This window comes from Eriocheir sinensis, chromosome 39, assembly GCF_024679095.1.
Source record: "Eriocheir sinensis breed Jianghai 21 chromosome 39, ASM2467909v1, whole genome shotgun sequence".
NCBI lineage: Eukaryota > Metazoa > Arthropoda > Malacostraca > Decapoda > Varunidae > Eriocheir > Eriocheir sinensis.
Window position 1 is genome coordinate 10,287,918 of NC_066547.1, and position 22,643 is coordinate 10,310,560.

Genomic DNA, 22,643 nt, shown 5'->3' on the forward strand with positions numbered 1-22,643 from the left:
CACTGCCTTGTGTAGGAAATACGCTGGGTACTCAGTTTTTGTGTAGGAATTGTGCCGTATTCATGTTTTTATGTAGGAAATATAACGGACTAAGTGTAAGAAATGTGACCACCCATCAACCCGGACTCTAGAGGAACTGTCCAAGGGAAATCAAGGAGGAGTTCCGGGGGTGGCAGAATGAGCCAGGAACATATAACGCCACTGCAAACACTTCCCTGCGCCATGACGGGGTTGGGCCGACGACCAGACCAACCATGAAAGCCTGCCGGTGTTGTAGAGTGGACATAAAAAAACCCTCATTTGTTTGAAAGAAAAAGTACAAATACATGTTGATATCAAGTCATATATTATATAATGGTTTGAAAAACAAAAACTTAAAGGGAAACTTGATGGAAAAGTTAAATATTACGACTACAAAAAAAAGGAATCAGTTTAGTTTTTAGATTTGTATTGCTGTAGAGTGTGGACGGTAAATATATGAATATATATCGCCTAAACGATGCAAGAGAATATATACTTCCAGAAAAAGAAGTAAAGAAATTAAAGAACTAAAAACATGAGATCAGGGATGTTACCACGCAGAATCACAGTGTCATAGAGAGGAGACAAAGATGACCTATCATGAGGACTCACCAGAGATAAAGCAAAGCCCCCAAAAGTCAGAGAAATAAGTAAACTGACTTAGAAGTGTTTCGTGTTTTTTTATGGTTAGGTGGAAATGAGAAACTGACTTAGGACAAGTTTGTTATGGGGGTTACCTTAAGTAGCGTCTCAATCCAGAGGAAAAACACAGAGAATATTAATTTGAATATTGCTATCACTTGCCCCCCCCAAAAATGGTTGAGAGCTAGTATTTACTCCGCTTACTTTCAGGTGGAGAGAACAAATGTGAGGCATAATCAATAGTCAAGTTACATTACTAGCGGCAAAAGAAGACACCGGCATTATTATTAATAACATCAGACACTATATACTGAAGCTTGGTTACAAATCAGATGTTTATTCAGTTAGTAGAAAAAAGTGAAGCTTAGAGTGCTCAGTTTATTTTTCTACATTAACACCAACAGAAGACAATGGGAGAGCGTTGTTAGTTTTTCCTTTTCTCCACAAGCAGCAAACAAACACAGAGGTAACGCTTGGCTGAGGTTCGTTTTCTATACACTGAGGCATTTCCCATCCTTCCTCGCCTTCAGAGAACAAACTCAGTGCTGGTCTCCAGCCTGGCTGCCTCGGCTTTCCCTGCGCCGCTCACCGCCTACGTGAGAAGCAAAAAACAATAAAGAAATGCTGTTAATGAAGAAAATACAAGTGTGGGGAACTCTCTTCATAAACAACAGGGTCTGAGGAAAGAAATGACGCTTATGGAAACTTTTCAACTTTCAAATCAAGAGATCAGGTCACGGTTCTCTGGACTCTACGATCAACATTACTACTTCCACTACTACTACTACTACAACTACTACTACTACTACTACTACTACTACTACTACAACTGCTGCTGCTGCTGCTGATTTTGTTACTATATTGCTCCGACAACAAGAGCAACAACACCAACAACTAATGATAATAAAATTATAATAACAATATTAACAATAATATTCATATTCATAATAATACAAATAACTATAATTATAACCATAACAACGTTAATAGTAATAACAATAAAATTAATAAAATATTAATTACTAGTGGACAATACAGGCATTTTAACCACACTATCATATGCTAAACATATATTTACCATTAAAAAGCGCATTTCAAGGACATGGATGGGCACTGCCCTTGATTCAAGCAAACTTTATCGGAGTTTATTGGAGAAGGGCCTGACTACGGCTCGGGAACCAGGATACCTTCATAGTACCCACGGGAGGAACTCATCGTTTGGGTCAACCCACCCAAAACCCATTCAAACATCCATAGGAGGCCGCCATGGTTTGGGACAGGTCAGCTACAAGCCCTTACCTGTATCCACAAAAATAACTATTGGTCTGATTCCAGAGCACAGGCGAGTTATTCCCTGTGGCCGCCCCAAGCAATTGATTCACCGTTTTTATCCTCATTCGCCATCATTTAACATGTTTTTTTTATGTAACATTAAAAAAAAAACTACTCATGTTTCAGGAATGAATATTAAATGATTTCTGCGTATGATGCTCACAGACGAACACCACCGAAAACATGACCTTCCCGTTGGCGGGGAGATAGCGAAATGTTAAGATAATTAGGGCCGTAATAATGTTAATATAAATTGAAAAATAATATCCAACGTATTCCAAAGAAAATATATCACCGGTCAAAGCACGGCGCGTACCGGGCGGGTCCTTCCATATGGCCGCACGGAGTCGCTGGGCGTCAGGTACCGTCATGTATTCGTCATCACTCCCTTAGTTGTTATCGGATATGTCTCGCAATTCGACCCCATTGAGACACTTACAAGGATGTTTTCATGCGTGTTTGGTGCCTAATTTCAACCCTTTGTTGACCTACAGACAAACAGACGGACCATGATGATAACATTATTGCCCTCTTCATAGGCGGGTATGGATATTAATAACAGAAAATACTGATGATAAAAATATAAATCACAATAATGGGAAAAAAATAAAATTAAATATTAGAACTATACATCAACAATATCCATGTCACACACTATATAAAGACAACTCTATAAATACCTCAACAATTACTTTTATCCTCAGAGTAGCAGGGCATTAAAAAGATATACAAGTATGTAAGCCCTTGCCAAGCATCACAGTTACTGTTAAAGAGAAAAATAACGAAAAAACAATGAGCGCCACGTCTTACCGTAACGTACACATAGTAGACCTCAGACGGGGCCAGGTCTCCTATTTGAAGTGCACGTTGCTCTAGGTTCGTGAGGTCCTGCTCGCCAAGAAACTGTCCATTCACAGAGGTCCAGTAGAGGTACCAGCCGAGCAGTTTTCCGCGCATGGACTCCGGGAGTGACCACTGGATGGTTACATAACTCACGTCCATCGACAATTGCAACAGCTTCGTCGGGGGACTCGCGGCTGCAGGGAGAGAAGTAGGGAATTTGTACCTTGAAACCAGCAAACAATGAGTGTGTTTCTTGAAGCAGAAATCTTCTGTTAGCGTGTAACTGCTAAAGTCTTGGCAAAGTATGGGCGTACATGATAGTGAAGAATACAATCTCTCTCTCTCTCTCTCTCTCTCTCTCTCTCTCTCTGATTCACCAACACGTGGCACGCCCCCCGGAAGTCGATGCTGCTCACAGGGTTGTTTCTCTACGAGACAACCCTGACTGGACACCAAGGGGACACCCTCGTAACTCATGGCTGGGGCAAGTGGGATGGACAGGGCAGCTGCATGGGGGTATGCTCCAGAGGACCGCCCGGTCCGGCCATTAGTTGAATTAGTTATATCTACATTCTTGCTTCTTAAAAAACGAAAATGACAAAATATATAGAGTAGATAAACAAAATTCTTATTGTGTCCTACAGACTGGTGTGGCTTCTAACGAAAAAAGTGGAAACGTGTGCAGTGGTGTGGGTAGCTGCATGACCTTGACGCATTGCAGAATCACTGTCAAAAAGTGAGGTATTTTAGTCTACCATTACAACTTGTCCTCTATAACTGAAAGGGAAATATAAAGAAAACAAGCAGAGGAAAATTTATGGCCCCAACTAAAACATTTAAAAATAACAAAATGAAAAAAGCTGGCCAATACAAAAAAGTTCAGCCTAACGTAGTTATTATCATCATTATAGTTAAGTGGATGCGGTTGCTGAGTGATCAGCGTGAGGGAACTGAATCATGGAGGACACGGGTTCGAGCCCTGCCTGATACAAGCTGGCATTTTGAGTGATCGCCGAGAGGCATAAGATTACCCACATGCTCCCCTGAAGACCACTTATAAACCCGGACTCTACATTAACTCTCTAAAGAGGATACCATTGAGCTCCGGGTAATAACATGAGCAAAGCAAGATCTCGCCACTACAGAACACTTGCCTGCACCTTAACGAGTTGGGGCCGACCACCTAGCCCTATCAAGAAAGCCTACCGTCGCCATAGGAGGAACATAAACCTACTGACAAAAACAATAATCGCATAGCAACGAGAAAAGTGAGGCGGACCAAGCAGCCGGCAAGCATGTTATTAATTTTATCACTCAGACTGATAATATAATATAATGCAAAATGAAGATGATGTCACAGTTATTACCTAGAACTCTTGCCAGTCAAGGCATGTGCGACAAATGGTGTAGCGCAAGGTAGCTGATGTCAACCACAGAGAAATGCTACTGGTTAATGACTCTCTCTCTCTCAGTATCTTCCCAGCATCCGAAAGAGAGAGAGAGAGAGAGAGAGAGAGAGAGAGAGAGAGAGAGAGAGAGAGAGAGAGAGAGAGAGAGAGAGAGAGAGAGAGAGAGAGAGAGAGAGAGAGAGAGAGAGAGAGAGAGAGAGAGAGAGAATCTTTATCCTCTTTCGCCTATGCGCCTCTCCTCTCTTGCAAAAGCTCTACTCTATGGGCTGAGCAGCGGGGGTCAGTGGTAGGTTGGCGACTGGCATTCTTTTTGCGCCTCAACCTTGCCCTTAATACTTATATTCTTCAACGAAAAAGTAGAAATTCAAAGAGTCTTCTTGCCTCATATCCATTTGTCCCTCTTACTTGCGTCTCCTTTTTCCTGTATCATCTCATTATTTTCTATGATATACAAACTAACTAACTATAATACAAGTAACTACACACACACACACACACACACACACACACACACACACACACACACACACACACACACACACACACACACACACACACACACACACACACACACACACACACACACACACACACACACACACACACACACACACACACATCTGTTTGATCAAGATTGCTATAAAAATCGTCTCGCTCACCACATATTTTCAGTTTTGCCTCCACTTTATCTCTTCCTTCTCCCTTCCTCCTTAGAACTCCTCGTATTCTGCCTCTCTCTCACACCCTCCTTCTCCTCCTCCTCCTCCTCCTCTTCTTCATTCTCCTCCATTTTCTTCATAATTCTTGTCTTCCTTTTACGCACTTACTTTCTTTTTTTTTTCGTTATTTTTATAATCTTAGCTTGCCGTTGTTAATACATTCACAATCTTCCTCTTCGACCTCCTCGTCCTCATTCTCCCCGTTCTCCTCGTCGTCCTCCTCCTCCTCCTTTTCATTTTCCGCTTCTCCCAAATAATCTACATCATACGAAATTTATTATATACCTTGTAATTGCAATTTATGGAGTCCGTCACCGATGGTAACTCATCAGTTAGTCGAGTTACATTTTCCTTATATTTAGCTTAACATTGATTTTCCTTTTTCTCTTTTTCTTAATGTTATCTTCACTTCGTATCGTACCCACTAGCGTCTTCACTTGAGATTCGTTTAGTTCGTTTAATGCTTATGCTGATTTTTTTTCCTCGATTCTTGGCCATTTTTCTATGCATCACAGTCTATTCCACTTCACATTTTCCCTTCAACGATATGGATCAATGATAACAGAGATTGTGATAAGAAAAATCTAGATAATGTTTTCCCACGAGTAGCTCTTCCTCGCCTGTGACGTCTCTTGCACAACGTATCATATTTTTTGGGTAGTAACTAACTATAAATAATAAGGAGAGAAAGATAAATAGAAAGACGGAGAAGGCGAAAGAGTAAGGAACCTTATAATCCAAAAGTACATTAAATAACTCATCCTTGCACATCATCCTGCTTGTCCTCCTCCCCCTCCTTTTCTTCCGATTCCTGCCTCTTCCCTTCTCCCGCTTGGCTCTCCTGTTATTTCATCCCGTTCTATTTTTCATCCTCCATCTCGACCCTCCTCCTCCTCCTCACTCATATTTTTCTCCTGTTTCTCTTCCTACTTCGTCTCCCTTATAACTACTTCCACCGCTGCTTCTCTAAACCATTATTAACCCTCTAAATCCTTCTCTTATCTGTTTCGATATCTCTACTTCTGTTAATGTAAAAATAATTTAATCAAAGCCCTTGCAAACACACACACACACACACACACACACACACACACACACCAAGCAAACTTAAGGCCCTAAAGGAAAGGTAACTCTCGTATCAGAAAAAAAAACTCAGAACACAACCTTTTACGCGTCAACTCATTGCCCAAGAAACCTAAAAGTAATCAGGCAACTTTTCCTCCTCCTGTCATTAAGGTGTGGAAGTTTCAGGGACGGAAAAGATGGACGAAGAATAAAAAGGGAGTTAAAAAATTTAGATCTTGAGAAATGAAGAGTAAAACAGGAAAGAAAAAGGAAATTAGGAAAAGAGGGGGTAAAATTTTGCCTTCATGATTACCTGCCTTGAAGAAACAAGCATGTATATTGTATTATAACGACTACAAGACATGTGAGGAAAAAATGAAAAAAACATATAGTTGTGTAGACTTCTATGTTTGATCATTTTACTTGAAGTCGACAAAAAACAGCTTGGCATGACAAATTAAGCCCAGAAAACCGAGAAATACAAATGATGAGTCTACTAGAGAGAAAAAGGATTGAATGGAAGAAGAAAAGAGAATGGAAGACCAGACCACTTCTTAAAACACACACACACACACACACACACACACACACACACACACACACACACACACACACGAAAAATTAATACGATATGGAATGAAAAAAATACAGAATAATTATGCAAGCCTTTGAAATTAGAAACAAAAAGTCTGACTGTAGATAAACTAAGGACAGTGGAAATAAGGAAAGCACCAGAAGTCACATGAACATGACCTTGCAAGAAAATGACACAAAAATATAATAATAAAAACTGGTGGATCAATGAATGACAAGACAAAAAAAAAAAAAAAGCATCACTACCACTAAAACACACACACACACACACACACACACACACACACACACACACACACACACACACACGAACACAAAAACAAACCCTCTAAAAGCACGCCATCAAAGAACATCGAATAGCAATACATCGATTCTAACACCGCGAGAAGGAAAAACAGAGGAATCGCCATCGCCTCCACCACAGCCTCCTCCACCTCCTCCTCCTCCTCCGTCTCTTCCGTTACCATCAATTCTTCATTCGTCTTCTTTCACCTTCTCGTCCTATTCCTCTTAAACCATGTAAATCCAGCTGCTTTCCTCTCTCCATTTACACCTATTCAACCTACCTCATCTTACCTGTAATACATACTGACAATGCAAACTCAGGTAAGTCTCCCCTCCTTGAATCTGCCTATACGTGTAAAGGACAGACTAAGGTATACATCTCGCCAACCTGGATCTGATTTTGTGTCTGTTGCAACTATAACTAACCTGCATTGCACCTGGAGTGACCCCGTGAAATATGAAGGCGGTAACATTTCACCCTAAGCACAGCCACATGCCACCTATATCACCCACAGCCACCACCCACCGAGGCTTACCACATCTGTTTTCATCACCACCGCACCAACTCAGTTACAAGCTTGCCTCTGCAATGAGCCTCCACCGACACAGAGCGGAAAGTAGTGGATATGAAGGATGGAGAGGGATGAGGAGGGAACATATAAGAGAAGGGAAGTGAGGAGAGAAATGAGAGGAGAGGAATATCCATCCAAGACCAACCTTAACCAACACACAAACAGTCAAGACCCACCTCAAAACAAAGAAACAGTCAAGACCCCCCTTAATCAACACAATAAGTCAAAACCCACATTAGTCAACACACGAGCTAGCTGTCAAGACCCATTTAACTCAACACACGAGAATTCAAGACAGACTACACTCAACACAAAGGCACCCAAGACAAAGCTTAGTCAATACACCAGCAGTCAAGACCATCCTTAGTAAACACACGTATATTTAGGCAACACCATTAGTCGACACAACATGGAGCTTCTATTCCCCTGAACACTAGCAACAGCAGAGCCACAAACAGGCCGCCACCAGCCCGTGAGTGGAAGGCAAACATCGAACAAGCGAAGGTCGATGTGATGGATGGCAGGGGAATATGTTACTAATGATGGATGACCGGGCCGTGAATGTGTGCGTGTGTGTGTGGGGGGGGGGTATGAATGTGTGGGTGAATGGGGGGGTTGTGTGTGTGGGGGAGGGTATGAGTGTGTGGGTGAATGGGGGGGTTGTGTGTGTGTGTGTGTGTGTGTGTGTGTGTGTGTGTGTTTATGGTAGAGAGGAGGTGGTATTAGAAAAGGAGCGGAGTGTTAAGAGATGAAGCAATTGAAGGAGTAGGGAGAGGAAGTGGAAAAGTAGATGGGGAATGGGAAAAGGAGCAGAAATAAGAAAAATAACAAGAAGAAAATAATGAGGAGTAAATTTAAAAACAAGGAAAAAGATGGAGGAGGAAGGTGGGAGAAAAACAAGTGTGGATAGCGAAGGATAGAAGAGAAAGAGGACGAGGAGGAAAAGGAGTAGGAGGAGGAGAAGGAGGAGGAAAAAAAGTTGAAGTCAAGGAAAATACACACAAAAAAATGAATTAAAAAAATCAGATACATAATAATACAAAGAAAACAGAAAAGTAAGACGGGTGAAAGATAAATGAGAGAGAGAGAGAGAGAGAGAGAGAGAGAGAGAGAGAGAGAGAGAGAGAGAGAGAGAGAGAGAGAGAGAGAGAGAGAGAGAGAGAGAGAGAGAGAGAGAGAGAGAGAGAGAGAGAGAGAGAGAGAGAGAGAGAGAGAGAGAGAGAGAGAGAGAGAGAGAGAGAGGGGGGGGGGGGGGGCATGATCCATCAGCCTCAAAGGTACAAAGGCCTTGGGTGCCCCCCCTCATCACAACAAGGCTCAAGGGAGGATTAGTGGGGCCCGGGAGAGGCAGGGAGGAATTAGAAAACGAAGGGAGGGAAAGAGTGATAGAGTGCGAAGGGAGGGAGGGAAGGAGGGAGAGGGAGGAAGAGGGACCGGACAACAGAGGTAGGGGTGGTGATGGTGGTATTTGTTGGTGTGGTGGTGATGGTGTGGAGGTGATGATTGTTTTTTGTGTTATTGAAAAACCCTGACTACTACTACTACTACTACTACTACTACTATTAATAATAATAATAATAATAATAATAATAATAATAATAATAATAATAATAATAATAATAATAATAATAAAAAATACGAAATGGTTAAGAAAGTATTAAAAGATGCCACTAACGAAAAGATAACAGTAGAAAGAAGATCAAAGAGTTTGTTCCTCAAAAAAATATATATAAACCCTTCCATTTATAATATATGACCCAAGCAATGACAGACTTTTCGCTTATTTTTCTTTGCCAACTAATCCATCTATCTATCTATCTGTATATCTGTCTATCTATCTGCCTTTCACATCTCGCTCTCCCGTGCATGACATTCCTTCAGGCTTTCATTTGACTTCTATAATTGTTAGTTTATTCTTCGACTTCGTGTGGGCGTCTGCTTTGCCTCGGTCCAGTTTTCCTTTTTTTTTTCCTCAATGTTTTCCTTTTCCGTCCACTCACCTCATCTGTCTTTCCTTCTTCTATTTCACTGTCTGCTGTTTCTGTTCATCATTCCTCATATCTCTTCATCGTCTTTTTCTTCTTCTTCTTCTTCTTCTTCTTCTTCTTCTTCTTCTTCTTCTTTCTCTTCATCTTCTACTTTTCCTTCTTCTACTTTTCCTTCTTCTTCTTCTTCTTCTTTCTTCGGCTTTCTGTACTGCTTTGTTTTCTTCTATTACTGTTATTTATTCCTTATCTTCTTCCTCAATCTTCTCTTCGTTGTCGTCAGTTTCCTCCTCCTCCTCCTCCTCCACTTCCTCCTCTTCCACGTAAGGTAACACAAATCTTCATGGAAAAGTAAAAGCAACAATGGACGCTGAACAAACAGGGACTTTTTCCTCGCTAATTAAGGCCACTTTGTTTGCTTTCCAACGGGATTCACTATTTTCACTCTTCTTTCGTTTAACTTTTCATCTATTTTTTTCTTTCTTTTTGCATCCCGCGATTTTTTTATTTCTCCTCCTTCCCTCTTTTATTCCTTCCATGCGTGTGCTTGATTGCTCTGTTTTTTTTTTCTCCTCTTTTTCTGGTTGTTTATTTTCGACGTTGATTGTCACTTCCCTCACTTTATTCTTTTTAATGTCTATTCGTATGTTTCATCTTATGTTAGGCGGTCGAAAGCCATTTTTTACACATTCCTACGTCTCTCTCTCTCTCTCTCTCTCTCTCTGAATGGAACCCTGATGGTATACATGTATAAAAGTAATATAACGCTGAATATATGTATGTATATATCTATGTACGCATGAATGAATGTATGTATGAATATGTGTATATTTTATAATCCTGTTCATATGCATAAAACAAACGTAAATACATACATAAATCCGTGTGTGTGTGTGTGTGTGTGTGTGTGTGTGTGTGTGTGTGTGTGTGTGTGTGCAATGTTGCGATTAATGAAGAAAGATTTGCTTCACTTAGTGGGTGTAAATGGGATGTGGAAGAGAAATGGGAGGGAATGAGGAGGGATGAGCCGAGTACGAAGATAAATGGGAGGAAGAGGTGGAGGAACGTGGAGAGGAAGAAGAGAAGAAAAGGGGAGAAAGGCGGGAGATTGAGCGATGGGGGAAGGAAAAGGGAAACAAGAGGAAAAAGGAATGGGAAAGAAAACAGGAAACGAAAAGGATGCTGCTGAAAATTTAGTGATGGCAAGGTGAATAAAGGAACAAAATGTTGGAAATGGAAACAAAAAGAAAACAGCATGAAAAAGAAAAAAAGAAAGAAAAAGTCAGATTGGTCACAAGAGAAAAGACTCTCTCTCTCTCTCTCTCTCTCTCTCTCTCTCTCTCTCTCTCTCTCTCTCTCTCTCTCTCCCAATATCTCACCTTGATGTTAGGAGAACTATTTTAAATTTGAAAGAAAACGTAAATTTCGTAAAAGAAGAGGACGACTTGGAAGAAAGAGGATGAGGATGAGGATGAGAAGAAGGAAATGATGAGGAGGAAGAAAAAGAAAAGGAAAAAAATACTAGGAGGGAGAGAGGAACTAAATAGTACTATATATGACGATTCCCCATTTCTTTTTTTTTCTTTTTCATTTCCGTCTTTTCTCATTTCTTCTCTTTCATTTGTCGTCAAGAAGGTAAACGATGATTGGAAGAGGAGGAGGAGGAGGAGGAGGATAAATAGCAGCAGGAGGAGGAGAAGGAAGAGGAGAAGGAGGAGGAGATGGAGGAGGAGAAAGAGGAAGAGGAGGAGAAATAGCAGCAGGAGGAGAAGGAAGAGGAGAAGGAGGAGGAGAAGGAGGAGGAGAAAGAGGAAGAGAAGGAGGAGGAGGAATGTTAAGGAGCTCTTGAAGGGGTAATAAATCAGTCTCGTTCAAAGGAAGACGGGGAGAAGCAAGACCCGAGTATCTAACGAACTGAGTGACTGAGCGAGTGAGTGAATGAGTGGCTCCTTGACTAATGGACTCACTAATTGACTGGCAGACTGACTAACTAAATACTTGACTTTCTGACAGTCTGCAAAAATAACTGGGTGGCTGACTTTTGACTAACTAAAGTAAATGCAAACTATCTGACTGTTGGAGCACATGACGAGGTGAGTGGCTGACTTATAACTACTAACGAGAGAAACTGACTAAATTAACAAGTCAAAGAAATATATCCTTGTTGACTGACCACATGCTATTATTAATTAAGTTTGACTGGGTGCATGAGTGGCTGACTAGGACTGAGGAGTTCATACTCTGACACTGAATGAACTGTCTTTAAATCGTCGAAATAAATGAGTGACAGACTGACAGGCGGACTGATTCACTGTTTTTTTCTCTCCTAGGACACCTCCATTTTCTCTTTGATCTGTTCTCCTTTTTTCTCCTCCTCCTACTCCTATTACTCCAACTGTTCCTCTTCCTCTTCTACCTCTTTCTTCTCCTCTTCTTTCTCCTTTTCTTCATCCCTCTCCTCCTCCTCCTCCTCTTACTACTCCTCCACCTACTATTAACATTATTACTACTCCTTTTCCTCTAATATTGTCGATGTGTGGGAAGTTACAAGCGAACATTTTTAATCAATTTATCACTCTTTCATATTTTTTTCTTATAATTTTGTTTCTACTATTTATTCTTTCGTTTCAACCACACATGTTACTCATAGTTTTTCTTATACTATTTACATGTATATCTACATCATAGACTTTTTAAATCATTAGCTCAATACGTGTGTGTGTGTGTGTGTGTGTGTGTGTGTGTGTGTGTGTGTGTGTGTGTGTGTGTGTGTGTGAGAGAGAGAGAGAGAGAGAGAGAGAGAGAGAGAGAGAGAGAGAGAGAGAGAGAGAGAGAGAGAGAGAGAGAGAGAGAGAGAGAGAGAGAGAGAGAGAGAGAGAGAGAGAGAGAGAGAGAGAGAGAGAGAGAGGCAAAACTCATTTTTATTCACTCCGTTTTTAGCTGCCGTATAAACACACCTAACACTCTCTCTCTCTCTCTCTCTCTCTTCTATTCATGGTTTTCCATCACGGTAGTCGCTCGCCCGTTTTTGTAGCGACTCGGCTCAAAAATACTTCGATTAAAATACATCAACATTATCGTCGCTCGCACAGGGAGTGATAAAAAGATAAAAAAATGAGTAGGAGGAGTGAAGGACGGTGAGGGTATACAAGTAAGTGCGTGGGAATGAGAGGGAAAAAAGAAAAGGGTATGAGCTGCGAAAACCAAAAAGAAAAAGATTGAAGGAAAGTAAATAAAGCGAGGGTGAAGGAAGTAGGTATAGGAAAATGGGAGAAAAAAGAAACACAGAAAATAGAGAATGCATAGATGGGGAGCTAGAGAAAAAAAGAATTGCTGTTATTAACTGGAAAAGTGGCAGGACAGAGAGGGAGGGAAACAGACAGACAAAACACAAAACAAAAATACGTCGACCAAAAAAGCACACACCAAGAATCAAAAACATAAAAAAAAGGAAAAAAATAGATGGCAGACACACAGACACACAAACAGATAAGCAAAAAAAAAAAAAAAAAGAAGTAGACAGTAAATCACTGGAACAGAAACAACAAAACAGAAAAAAAATCACTCCCCCAGAACACTTCAGTTCTCGTTAATCAAATTTGAATAAAAATGAAACATGGGAAGCAAACAGCGTAGATTTGTGTCCCTTGCAGGTGAACCATTACGGGTGACCAGGCCACTCCCCTACCGGCTAAAAGGGCGGAAAGGGAACAGGGGGGCAAGGAAGGAATGCAGGGAACCAGGAGGACGAAAAACAGGGGAGCTAGGTAGGAGAGTCGAAAGGGAATGTAGGGTGACCGGAAGGAAGGGATGGAGAGAGGAGAGGAGAGAGATTGTGGGAATGGAAAAGGGAATGTGGGTTAGGGGATGTATGATGTTGAAAAATATGGAAACTTGGGTGACTGTGTGTGTGTGAGAGAGAGAGAGAGAGAGAGAGAGAGAGAGAGAGAGAGAGAGAGAGAGAGAGAGAGAGAGAGAGAGAGAGAGAGAGAGAGAGAGAGAGAGAGAGAGAGAGAGAGAGAGAGAGAGAGAGAGAGAGAGAGAGAGAGAGAGACCTTTGACCTGGCCAGCTTCGTCCCTCCAGCCCCTCCTCTCCCCTTCCTTTCCCTTGCCCTCCCTGCCCTTCAGTCCCTTTGAAGAGCTCATGCTTCACTTGATACAATTTAAACCCTTTTGAACCTCTGCGTGGGCCCCTCCTCCCTCACTAGTGATATATTTTGTTTTACCCCTCGACATTTCACTCTCCTCCTCCTCCTCCTCCTCCTCCTCCTCCTGCTCCTCCTTCTCCTGGCAACCCCCCCCCCCTCTCCCTTCTCCTTCCATCTTCCTTTTCCATCTCTCTTTGCAACCCTCCCCTTCTGTCATTCAGCTTACCTGGAACTTGGCTACCTTTTCCCCTTCTACCGTGTTTCTATTTTCCTTATGCCTTTCCATAGTTCTCCTTTTCATTATTCTTTTTTCATTCCCATTTTTGCAGTTTTTTTATTCTCTTCCCTTTTACGTTCGGTCTTTAATATCTTACCGGTCTTATTCCTTCCCTATATCTCCCCATTTTACTTTTTATTTTTCTAATCCCATTCCATCTATTATGTTCTCCTCCTCTCCCTACCTTCGACCAGTTTCTAACCCTGCCTCTAACCCTACCATAAACGTGGGCAAAAAAATATATATAAAAGACATCCTGGAAAGTCAGTTGACTGGAGTTAAAATCACCAGCCAGTAGATTTTTCACATATATTTCAGACGATGTTTTTTTTTTCTTCTTTTGGGTATTATTTCAAATATTTTCTTTTCCCTGTGCCGGTAGCTCACAATTTTCCCTCTTGAAGAAAATGTTTTGTTTTATTTATTCTTAATAATAAACTAGTCTAAATAAAAAAAAATCTTGGTCTCCTACTTTTCTTTCTTTTCCTCCTCTAATTCTTTTACAAAAAATATCGAGGTATAAGAAATCATCTCAATCTCCTTACCTCCTCCTCCTCCTCTTCCTCCTCCTCCTCCTCCTCCTCCTCCTCCTCCTCCTCCTCCTCCCCCTCCTTTCCTCCTCTCTTCGTTCCTTCAATATAACACTTTCCCGCTCCTTCCTGCAACTCACTTGGCCTCACGCGAAACTTTCTTCGCAACCACTTCGTCATTTTCCATCTTCCTTTCCCTTCCATTTTTTTCCTCGTCCACTTCTACACTCTTCTTTCATACTTAAACTTCTCTCTCTCTCTCTCTCTCTCTCTCTCTCTCTCTCTCTCTCGGTGAACTAGTAGTTTCCCTTTTTTTTTCATCACCTGCTGTTTACAACTCCTCCTCCTCCTCCTCCTCCTCCTCCTCCTCCTCTTTTCTTCCTTCTTTTCCGATACGAGGACGAAGGACAAAGATGAGGTAGGTAATGAACATCTACGACCGATAATACGACTCTCTCTCTCTCTCTCTCTCTCTCTCTCATGAATATTATGTGGAATGGAAGATAAACGAAAAAAAATGATACGAAGAAAAAAATAAGAAATACACAATATTCCAGAGAGAGAGAGAGAGAGAGAGAGAGAGAGAGAGAGAGAGAGAGAGAGAGAGAGAGAGAGAGAGAGAGAGAGAGAGAGAGAGAGAGAGAGAGAGAGAGAGAGAGAGAGAGAGAAACTAGGGAAGAGGAGGATAGGGAAAGCATGATACCAGACAAGGAGTGATTAATGGGTTTAAGAGATAGTGTGTGTGTGTGTGTGTGTGTGTGTGTGTGTGTGTGTGTGTGTGTTTATCCCACGCCAGATGCTAGACGCCCACAAACCATTTACTACTTCATTTATTTACCGACGGAGGGAAGGAAGAAGCGAGGGAAGGAGGGAAGGAAGGATGGATAAAGAGGAGTTTAGGTTGGATGAGTAAAACCGGAGGAAGGGAAAAAGTGAATGGTAAGGACAAGGATTGAAGAGAAAAAGGAGGAGGAGGAGGAAACATGGAAACATGAAAACATGGGAGTGCAGGCAACAGAAAGCCTATTGGCTCATTACGAGGTTGCCCGCTTTGGTAAATTAGTTTGCTGGACAGCCACTTGGGGCCTGGGGAGCAGATAAAAGCATCTCGGTATTGTTTACTCCTGACGCAACGAAATGACGGTTGATTCGATATTTGAAGGAGCTGATGGTATTCGCATTTACTACTTCTGAGGGAAGATTGTTCCAGTGGCGGATGACTCGGTTTGAAAAGAAACTTCTTCCAATGTCTGTGCTAAATCGACTCGACTGAATGGGTAAACCGTTATTGCTAGTTCTTGAGTTGGTTTGCAGTTCAAAGAATTTGTAGTCATCGACGTTATTGAACTTTTTCAGTTACTTTAAGACTTGTATCATATCCCTTCGTAGGCGTCTTTTCTCCAGGAGGAGGAGGAGAAGGAGTAAGAAGATAAATGGGATAGGGAGGAATATGGGAAAAGGAAAAAGTTTTAAATCTAGTGACCGTATAGGTAGAAAGGAAGGAAGGAAGGAGGGAATAAAAGGAAGGAAGGAAGGAGGGAAGGAAGGAAACCAGAGAAGGAAAAAGAATGACGAAAGCGGGAAATATGATGAAGTGAAAGAAGGTAGGAAGGAAAGAGAAAGGAAGAAAGGAAGAAAGGAAGGAACGAAAAGACACGAAAGGAAGGGGGGAAGGAAAGAGGGCAGAGAAGACAGCGAAGGAAACTATACAAGGTTGTTTGGTAATGAAGATGAATGGGTCTTGTGCACACCCTAATGATGAGAGAGAGAGAGAGAGAGAGAGAGAGAGAGAGAGAGAGAGAGAGAGAGAGAGAGAGAGAGAGAGAGAGAGAGAGAGAGAGAGAGAGAGAGAGAGAGAGAGAGAGAGAGAGAGAGAGAGAGAGAGAGAGAGAGAGAGAGAGAGAGAGAGAGAGAGAGAGAGAGAGAGAGAGAGAGAATATAAGCCAGAGGTAGTAGTAGTAGTAGTAGTAGTAGTAGTAGTAGTAGTAGTAGTAGTAATGGTAATAGTGGTAATAATAGCAAAAGTGGCTTCTGGTATTAAAACTTTTCACCTCACGCCCATGAATATAACATTTTCCACCCTATATACGCGGACAAAATTGATATGTGAAGGCAGGAGAGAGAGGGAGAAAAAGTCATATTTGAAATTCATAAACTGTTTCAGTGTTAACTCGCAGGCGAATTATTACACTCAATAATTTCCCAGCACTTTGTTCAAAAATATAAAAAAAAGCATATAATTTGAAAATAGGAAATTTCATTTGACGATTTCCATTATCCATCTTCCTTAAACCTCTCTTTGCTGACGACTCAGCTCGACGGCTATTAGAGGCATAGAAAACTCAACATACGAAAGGTATAACGAAAAGGGCACATTTAAGAATTAATCCTCATTTAAAAAAAAAAAAAAAAAAAAAAAAAAAGACACGAGGAGGGACGTAAGGCAGGACACTGGATTTAGGGATAGGAAAGTTGTAGACTTTGGTGGAGCGTCTAGAATGGGGCGGCTGGATGGAAGGGAACATTGCTTGGCGGGGAGTGTGTTAGAACGGTGACACCTGCATCAGTATACTTTGGTAAGGTTAAGGGAAAGGTTTCGAGGTAAATGACTTATCACTATGACTACGATAACACATTATCCAAACTTCTTTTTTTTCCAGCAACACCTCTCAACTTATCTTATCATAAAGTCTCTTAAAGGTCGAATTAATAAAAAAAAAAATTGCAGGAAATAACAATGAAAAAATAATATGGTTCTACTGTTGCAGAAAAATCAAGGTATATTTTTTTTCTCAGTTTTATAACTTAATACTAACTTAAACAAAGCATTTGAAGGTATCTTAAAGTTCATGTAAATATAAGGTAGTAGTTTACTCATTCTCTTTATCACTCCAGGGAACTGCAGCTAATACGCTGTTTCACACTTTCTCTCTGATTTGACTAGACAACAGTTATTGCAGGCTTCGAAGTGGTAGCCTGATTTAAAGGGCAGTTGATGCTCAAAGGCAATATTTCCTTGGTCATTGAATTCATTTTAAACAACTCCAAAACTTAACTCGAATTGAAGGTTTGGATCTCTTGCAGTGTTTCCTGAATATACCAGGGAGTATGCAGCTGTGCACACGTCCAGCAAAACCGCTGATTCAAAAAAGCTGATGACACGATAGCGTGAAACGTATTTTCAATTTGATCATTACCTTTACACGTGCCCTTTGAATAGTGCTCCGTTTCCCCAGGGGTACGCGCACTCTAAACTGGACAACACTGTGCCATGCTATACTATATCATGATAAAAACAACAAGGCAGTAAACAAAAACGTTAATTCAAACACGACTTTTTTACATTTATTCTGTGAAACCCAGATTTTGTAATGCGTTATAATCCGTCTTTTGGCTCCGAAACTAAAGGTGACAACACGACAAATAGTTGAGTATAAGGTAAAAATTATTGTGTTTAAAATGTGGCAAAATGCGAGGGTGAAGTGAGTTGTTTTATATTAAGCCTTCATCCACCTCTCCATCACGAGGGCGGAAGAGGACGACGTGAAGAAGAAAAAGAAGAAGAAGAAAAACAAGAATAAGAACAAGAAAAACAAGAACAAGAACCAGAACAAGAAGCAGAAGCAGAAGAAGAAGAAGTGAAAGAAAAATAAGAAAATAGGTAAAATAAAAAAAAGCAGGGAAAATAGGAGTTGGAAGGAAAAGCAGATGCAAAAGAAGACAAACGAAGAAAAATAGAATGAGAACAAGTAGAGTAAGTACACGAGCAGGAAACAAAAAAGAAAGAGCATCAAGAGGAGGAGGAAGAGGAGGAACAGGAGGAGGACGAAGTGGAAGGAAGAAGGAGAAGGAGAAGGAGAGGGTGGAGGAGGAGGAGAAGAAGGAGCAAGGGAGGGAAGGGGAGTGGGTAGTCAGGAGCCTCCCCAAGGGAACTCATTAGCAAGGTGAACGTCAACTGCGGCCAGAAAATGTCGTTGCCGCTGAAGCTCAAGAAGTTGGAAAAAGAAATCACAAAAAAACACCTGGCAAAGCAGTAAGGTGGGTAGGAGGGAGGAGGGAGGGAGGGAGAGTGGGACGAGAGGGAGGGAAGGGATGGAAGATAGAGAGACAGGGAGGAAGGAGAGAAGAAAAAAAAAGCAAAGCAGTCAAAAAGAGAGGGATGCAGGGAGAGAAGGATGGAGGAAAGAACAGAAAAAAACAAGAAGGGAGGAAGCAGCAATGAGAGAGAGAGAGAGAGAGAGAGAGAGAGAGAGAGAGAGAGAGAGAGAGAGAGAGAGAGAGAGAGAGAGAGAGAGAGAGAGAGAGAGAGAGAGAGAGAGAGAGAGAGAGAGAGAGAGAGAGAGAGAAGGTGAACAGGAGGAAGGAGGTAAAATCATACATGGAGGAAATTTGAAGGAAGGAAAACGGGAGGGCGGGGGAAACTGAGAAGATTAATGGAAGGGGAAGGACGGAGGAAGGAAAACAACGGAAAGAAAAGGATGAGTATGCCGAAGGGGGCAGAAATGAATGAAGTGGATAAGGGTGAAAAACTGACACTCAAAGAAGGAAAAATGTGGAAGGAAGGACGGAGGGAACGAAAATAAGAAAGACGGAAGGCATTTCTATGTAGATTAGTATTGGTAGAGATTGTAAGCAAGTGATGGTATAGAAATGGTAGATTCTTGGACAAAAGAACTAAAAAAGAAAAAAAATATATAAGGCTGGGAATGAGAAAAGTCTGGCAAGAAATGAGAAAAAAAGTTGAAAATAATCGAAACGAGTGAAAGGAAGGAAGGAAGGAAGGAAAAGAGGAAGGAAAGGCAGTGGGGTGGAAAAAAATAGGTGATGCAATGGTAGACAGATATAGATAGAGAGAGAGAGAGAGAGAGAGAGAGAGAGAGAGAGAGAGAGAGAGAGAGAGAGAGAGAAAGGGGGGGGGGGGGGTCTTCTGGGAACTCCTTCGCCGCATATATTTACATTCTCGCCGCAGCCGTCTGGTGGAAACATTTGTCTTCAAGAGGAAATATGCCGACAAGTTTCCTCTGCGGCCTCTCGACATACTCCCTCAACTCCTTTGTCGGTGGGATGTACTTCTTCACGGAGGAGGAGGAGGAGGAGGAGGAGGAGGAGGAGGAAGAACAGGAGCAGCGACAGGAGCAGACGCAGAAGCAGGAACCGAAGAAGGAGTAGAGGAGAAGGAGAAAGGACACTGGAGAGAGATAAAGAAGAAAAGGGGAAGGAAAGAAAAGAGGTTGACAACGATATAGTAAAGAAGAAGTCAAGGTAAATGAGAAAAGTAAAGGTGTGATGAAAATATATGCAAAGGATGTAACAAATCCAAGATAAATCCACAATAAAATAAGAGGAAAATGAAATAGGAAAAAATTACCCCAAAACTACTTAAACACACGCAAAAAACACAAACAGACACTTCATTCTTTTTTTTTTTTTGTTTACCAGTTTTCTATTCTCTATCACTCAAATGCAAAACATGTGCAAATGGCGTGTTCTTCCCAGCATTTTGGATACGTTTCACAAATGTAAGGGTGACGAACACTAGCCCGGTCCCCCTTAGCTCTTCCATGCGTATCTTCTTATAAAGTGTTGAGATCTTGCTTTGTGTTATCGATTTTTTATGCGTAATGCTGCTATAAACCTGCTACCTGCCCGTCTCTATCCTCTCAAGGCTCCTCTGCTTAAGATGTTTTGCTCATTCACTTAATTTTTGCAGAAGTTAGCCCGTGTTTCTACGTCTTCATCCCTTCCATGTTATGGGTTTAAATTTCAACTCTAGATTAGATAAATTACATCTACACTCCCTACAATCATCTTTCCAACCGCAGCTTATTTCGGGTACTTTTTTTTTATTTTTTATTACTGCTCCGTTTCTTTCTACCTTCAAGATACTCCTCATCGTTAACTCACAAAAGTCCTTTCTCTACATGCCGTCCATCGCTCTTTCCCATTCCTATAAAATTTTTTCCAGTGAGACTCCCAAAAAATGGAGAAGTCACGTGACTTTTGTTGTGATTGCCGCGCCGCCTCCAGGGTCCTGCTGCTGCTGCTGCTGCCGGCTATGGGAATGGGAACGAAGAGGCTGCTGCTGGGAGTTAGTGTGTGGCGGCAGACTGGTGTGGGCCGCGCTGGGGTCCACACACACGTCGCGTCGCTCCGTTTTCTCTTCCCCAAGTGACTCCGACCCTCCATTGGCGTCGCCGTGGGAGGGAAAAGTTAACTTGCGCTCTTTTCTCCCTCCTGAGGATTTACTAAGAACTAGGAGTAGGCGGAGGCGTGATTTTGGTGATTCTTTTAAGTTTTGTTTTGGTCCGATAGCGGTGCGGTGCTGCGGAACACGTGGTTGACGCGGAGTGACTCAGGTGTGCGTCGGGACAGGTGAGACAAAGTGGTGATTGCGCTAAGAGAACGATTAGCTGTGCGGCGCTTTTCACTTACGGACGAACACCCTAACTAATCTTTACTAAAGGTGTCACAGGTAAAGATCTATGGACACACCTGTATGAACTAGCCAAGACTTATTGTGTCCGAGAACGCGAGACAACCTGTGTGAAGCTGGCAAGTAAAGAAGCGGTGAATGGATGTTAATTGAGTGTTTCTGACGGAGTACACGCATCACCAAAACACTTAACCCGGGCAGAGTGACTAACCTCCACCCTGGGCCAGCTGTCAGCCACCTGTTGCTCCTAAGTGCACGAGAGAACAAAGGCGAAGATCGAACATTCTCCTCGTGCGTGTCCAGCTGCGGGAGCCGAAGGAGGACTGCCACGCGGCCTCCATCTGAGCAATGATGATGATGATGATGATGCTCTCCATACTCTGGCTCCTCCCGCTCCTCCCCTCTTCTCTCCAGGCTGAGGGTGAGTACGAACCTTTAATCCTCCTGTTTTTCATTGACACAAATCCACGAGTCATCAATTTCTCGTAGCTCTTGGCGAGGCACTGAAGGACTGAAGGTAGGCAGTTGATGTCCAAGTGAACCTTTATGTTGATGAAGGAAAGGGTGAGAGGAAAATGATGATGATGGTGATGGTGATGATGGTAGTGATGGTGATGATGATGATGATGATGATAATGATAATGATGATGATGATGAGGAGTAGGATGAATAGAAGGCGAAGGGGGAAGGGGGAGGCGGAAGGGAGGAGGAGGAGGAGAGAAATGAGGAAGAGGGGAGAAATGAGGAAGAGGAGGAGAGAAATGAGGAAGTAGAGGAGTAAGAGGAAGAGGGAGGAGGAGGAGGAGGGAGGAAACAGAACGAAGAGGAAGAGGATAAAGAAAAGGGAATATATGAAAAAAAAGAAAAAAATGATAGTGCAGGGACATATTAGATGAGAAGTTAGACAGAAAAAAAACGGAGGGATAAGAGGAAAGCCGTAGGAGTGGGCTAAGTGGAAGAATTCATTAAGAACTTTAGTGATAACTCGCTCTGGCGCTGTAAGACTGGCCCAGCAGGAATAATTTGTGCCGGGAAAATACGACATGGTAACGAGGGAACTTCAGGAAAAGTTATATCAGAGCGAAGCTGTAATGATGATGAACTCCGGGGGGGGTTCCTGGTGCCCCTCTCCTCTCCTCCCCTTCCGTCTCCTCCTCCTCCACGGGTGACATGAGGGCCTTGGGACGTCAATTACCCCAGTGAGGATCCTCCGTGGCCCTCGAGCATCATTTGAGGCTCATTTCGGTAAAGAATCACGGGAAATTCAGCGTTAGCGGCGGCCCCGTGAGTCTGGGAACACCGCGCGATTATGGTGATTCGTGAAACATATTGGCGTAATCTCCGAAAATATTAGAGCGGGCATCCCGACTCCCGTTTTCTCCCCGCGGGTGTTGATGTATGATGCTAGAGGGGGCACTAATGATTTTTTTGGGGGGGGAGTTGATGTATTTATTAAAGAAGTGATTTTCCCTCAGATGTGTGAACGGTATTAAAAAAGTAAGACAGAAAGCTTATGAATGAAGTTATAATTTTGTTTGTTTTTTGTTTTTCTAATTAGACTTTTTGATGTATTACTCCTTTTCTCCCTCCTCCTCCTCCTTCCCTTCTGCTCCTACCCTCCTCCTCCTCCTCCATCTCCTCCTCCTCCTCCTCCTCAACCTCTTCTTCCTCTTCATCCCCCTTCTATTACCACCACCACCACTAACACTACTACTACTATTACTATTATTACTACTACTACTACTACTACTACTACTACTACTACTACTACTTCACTTTCATCACTAT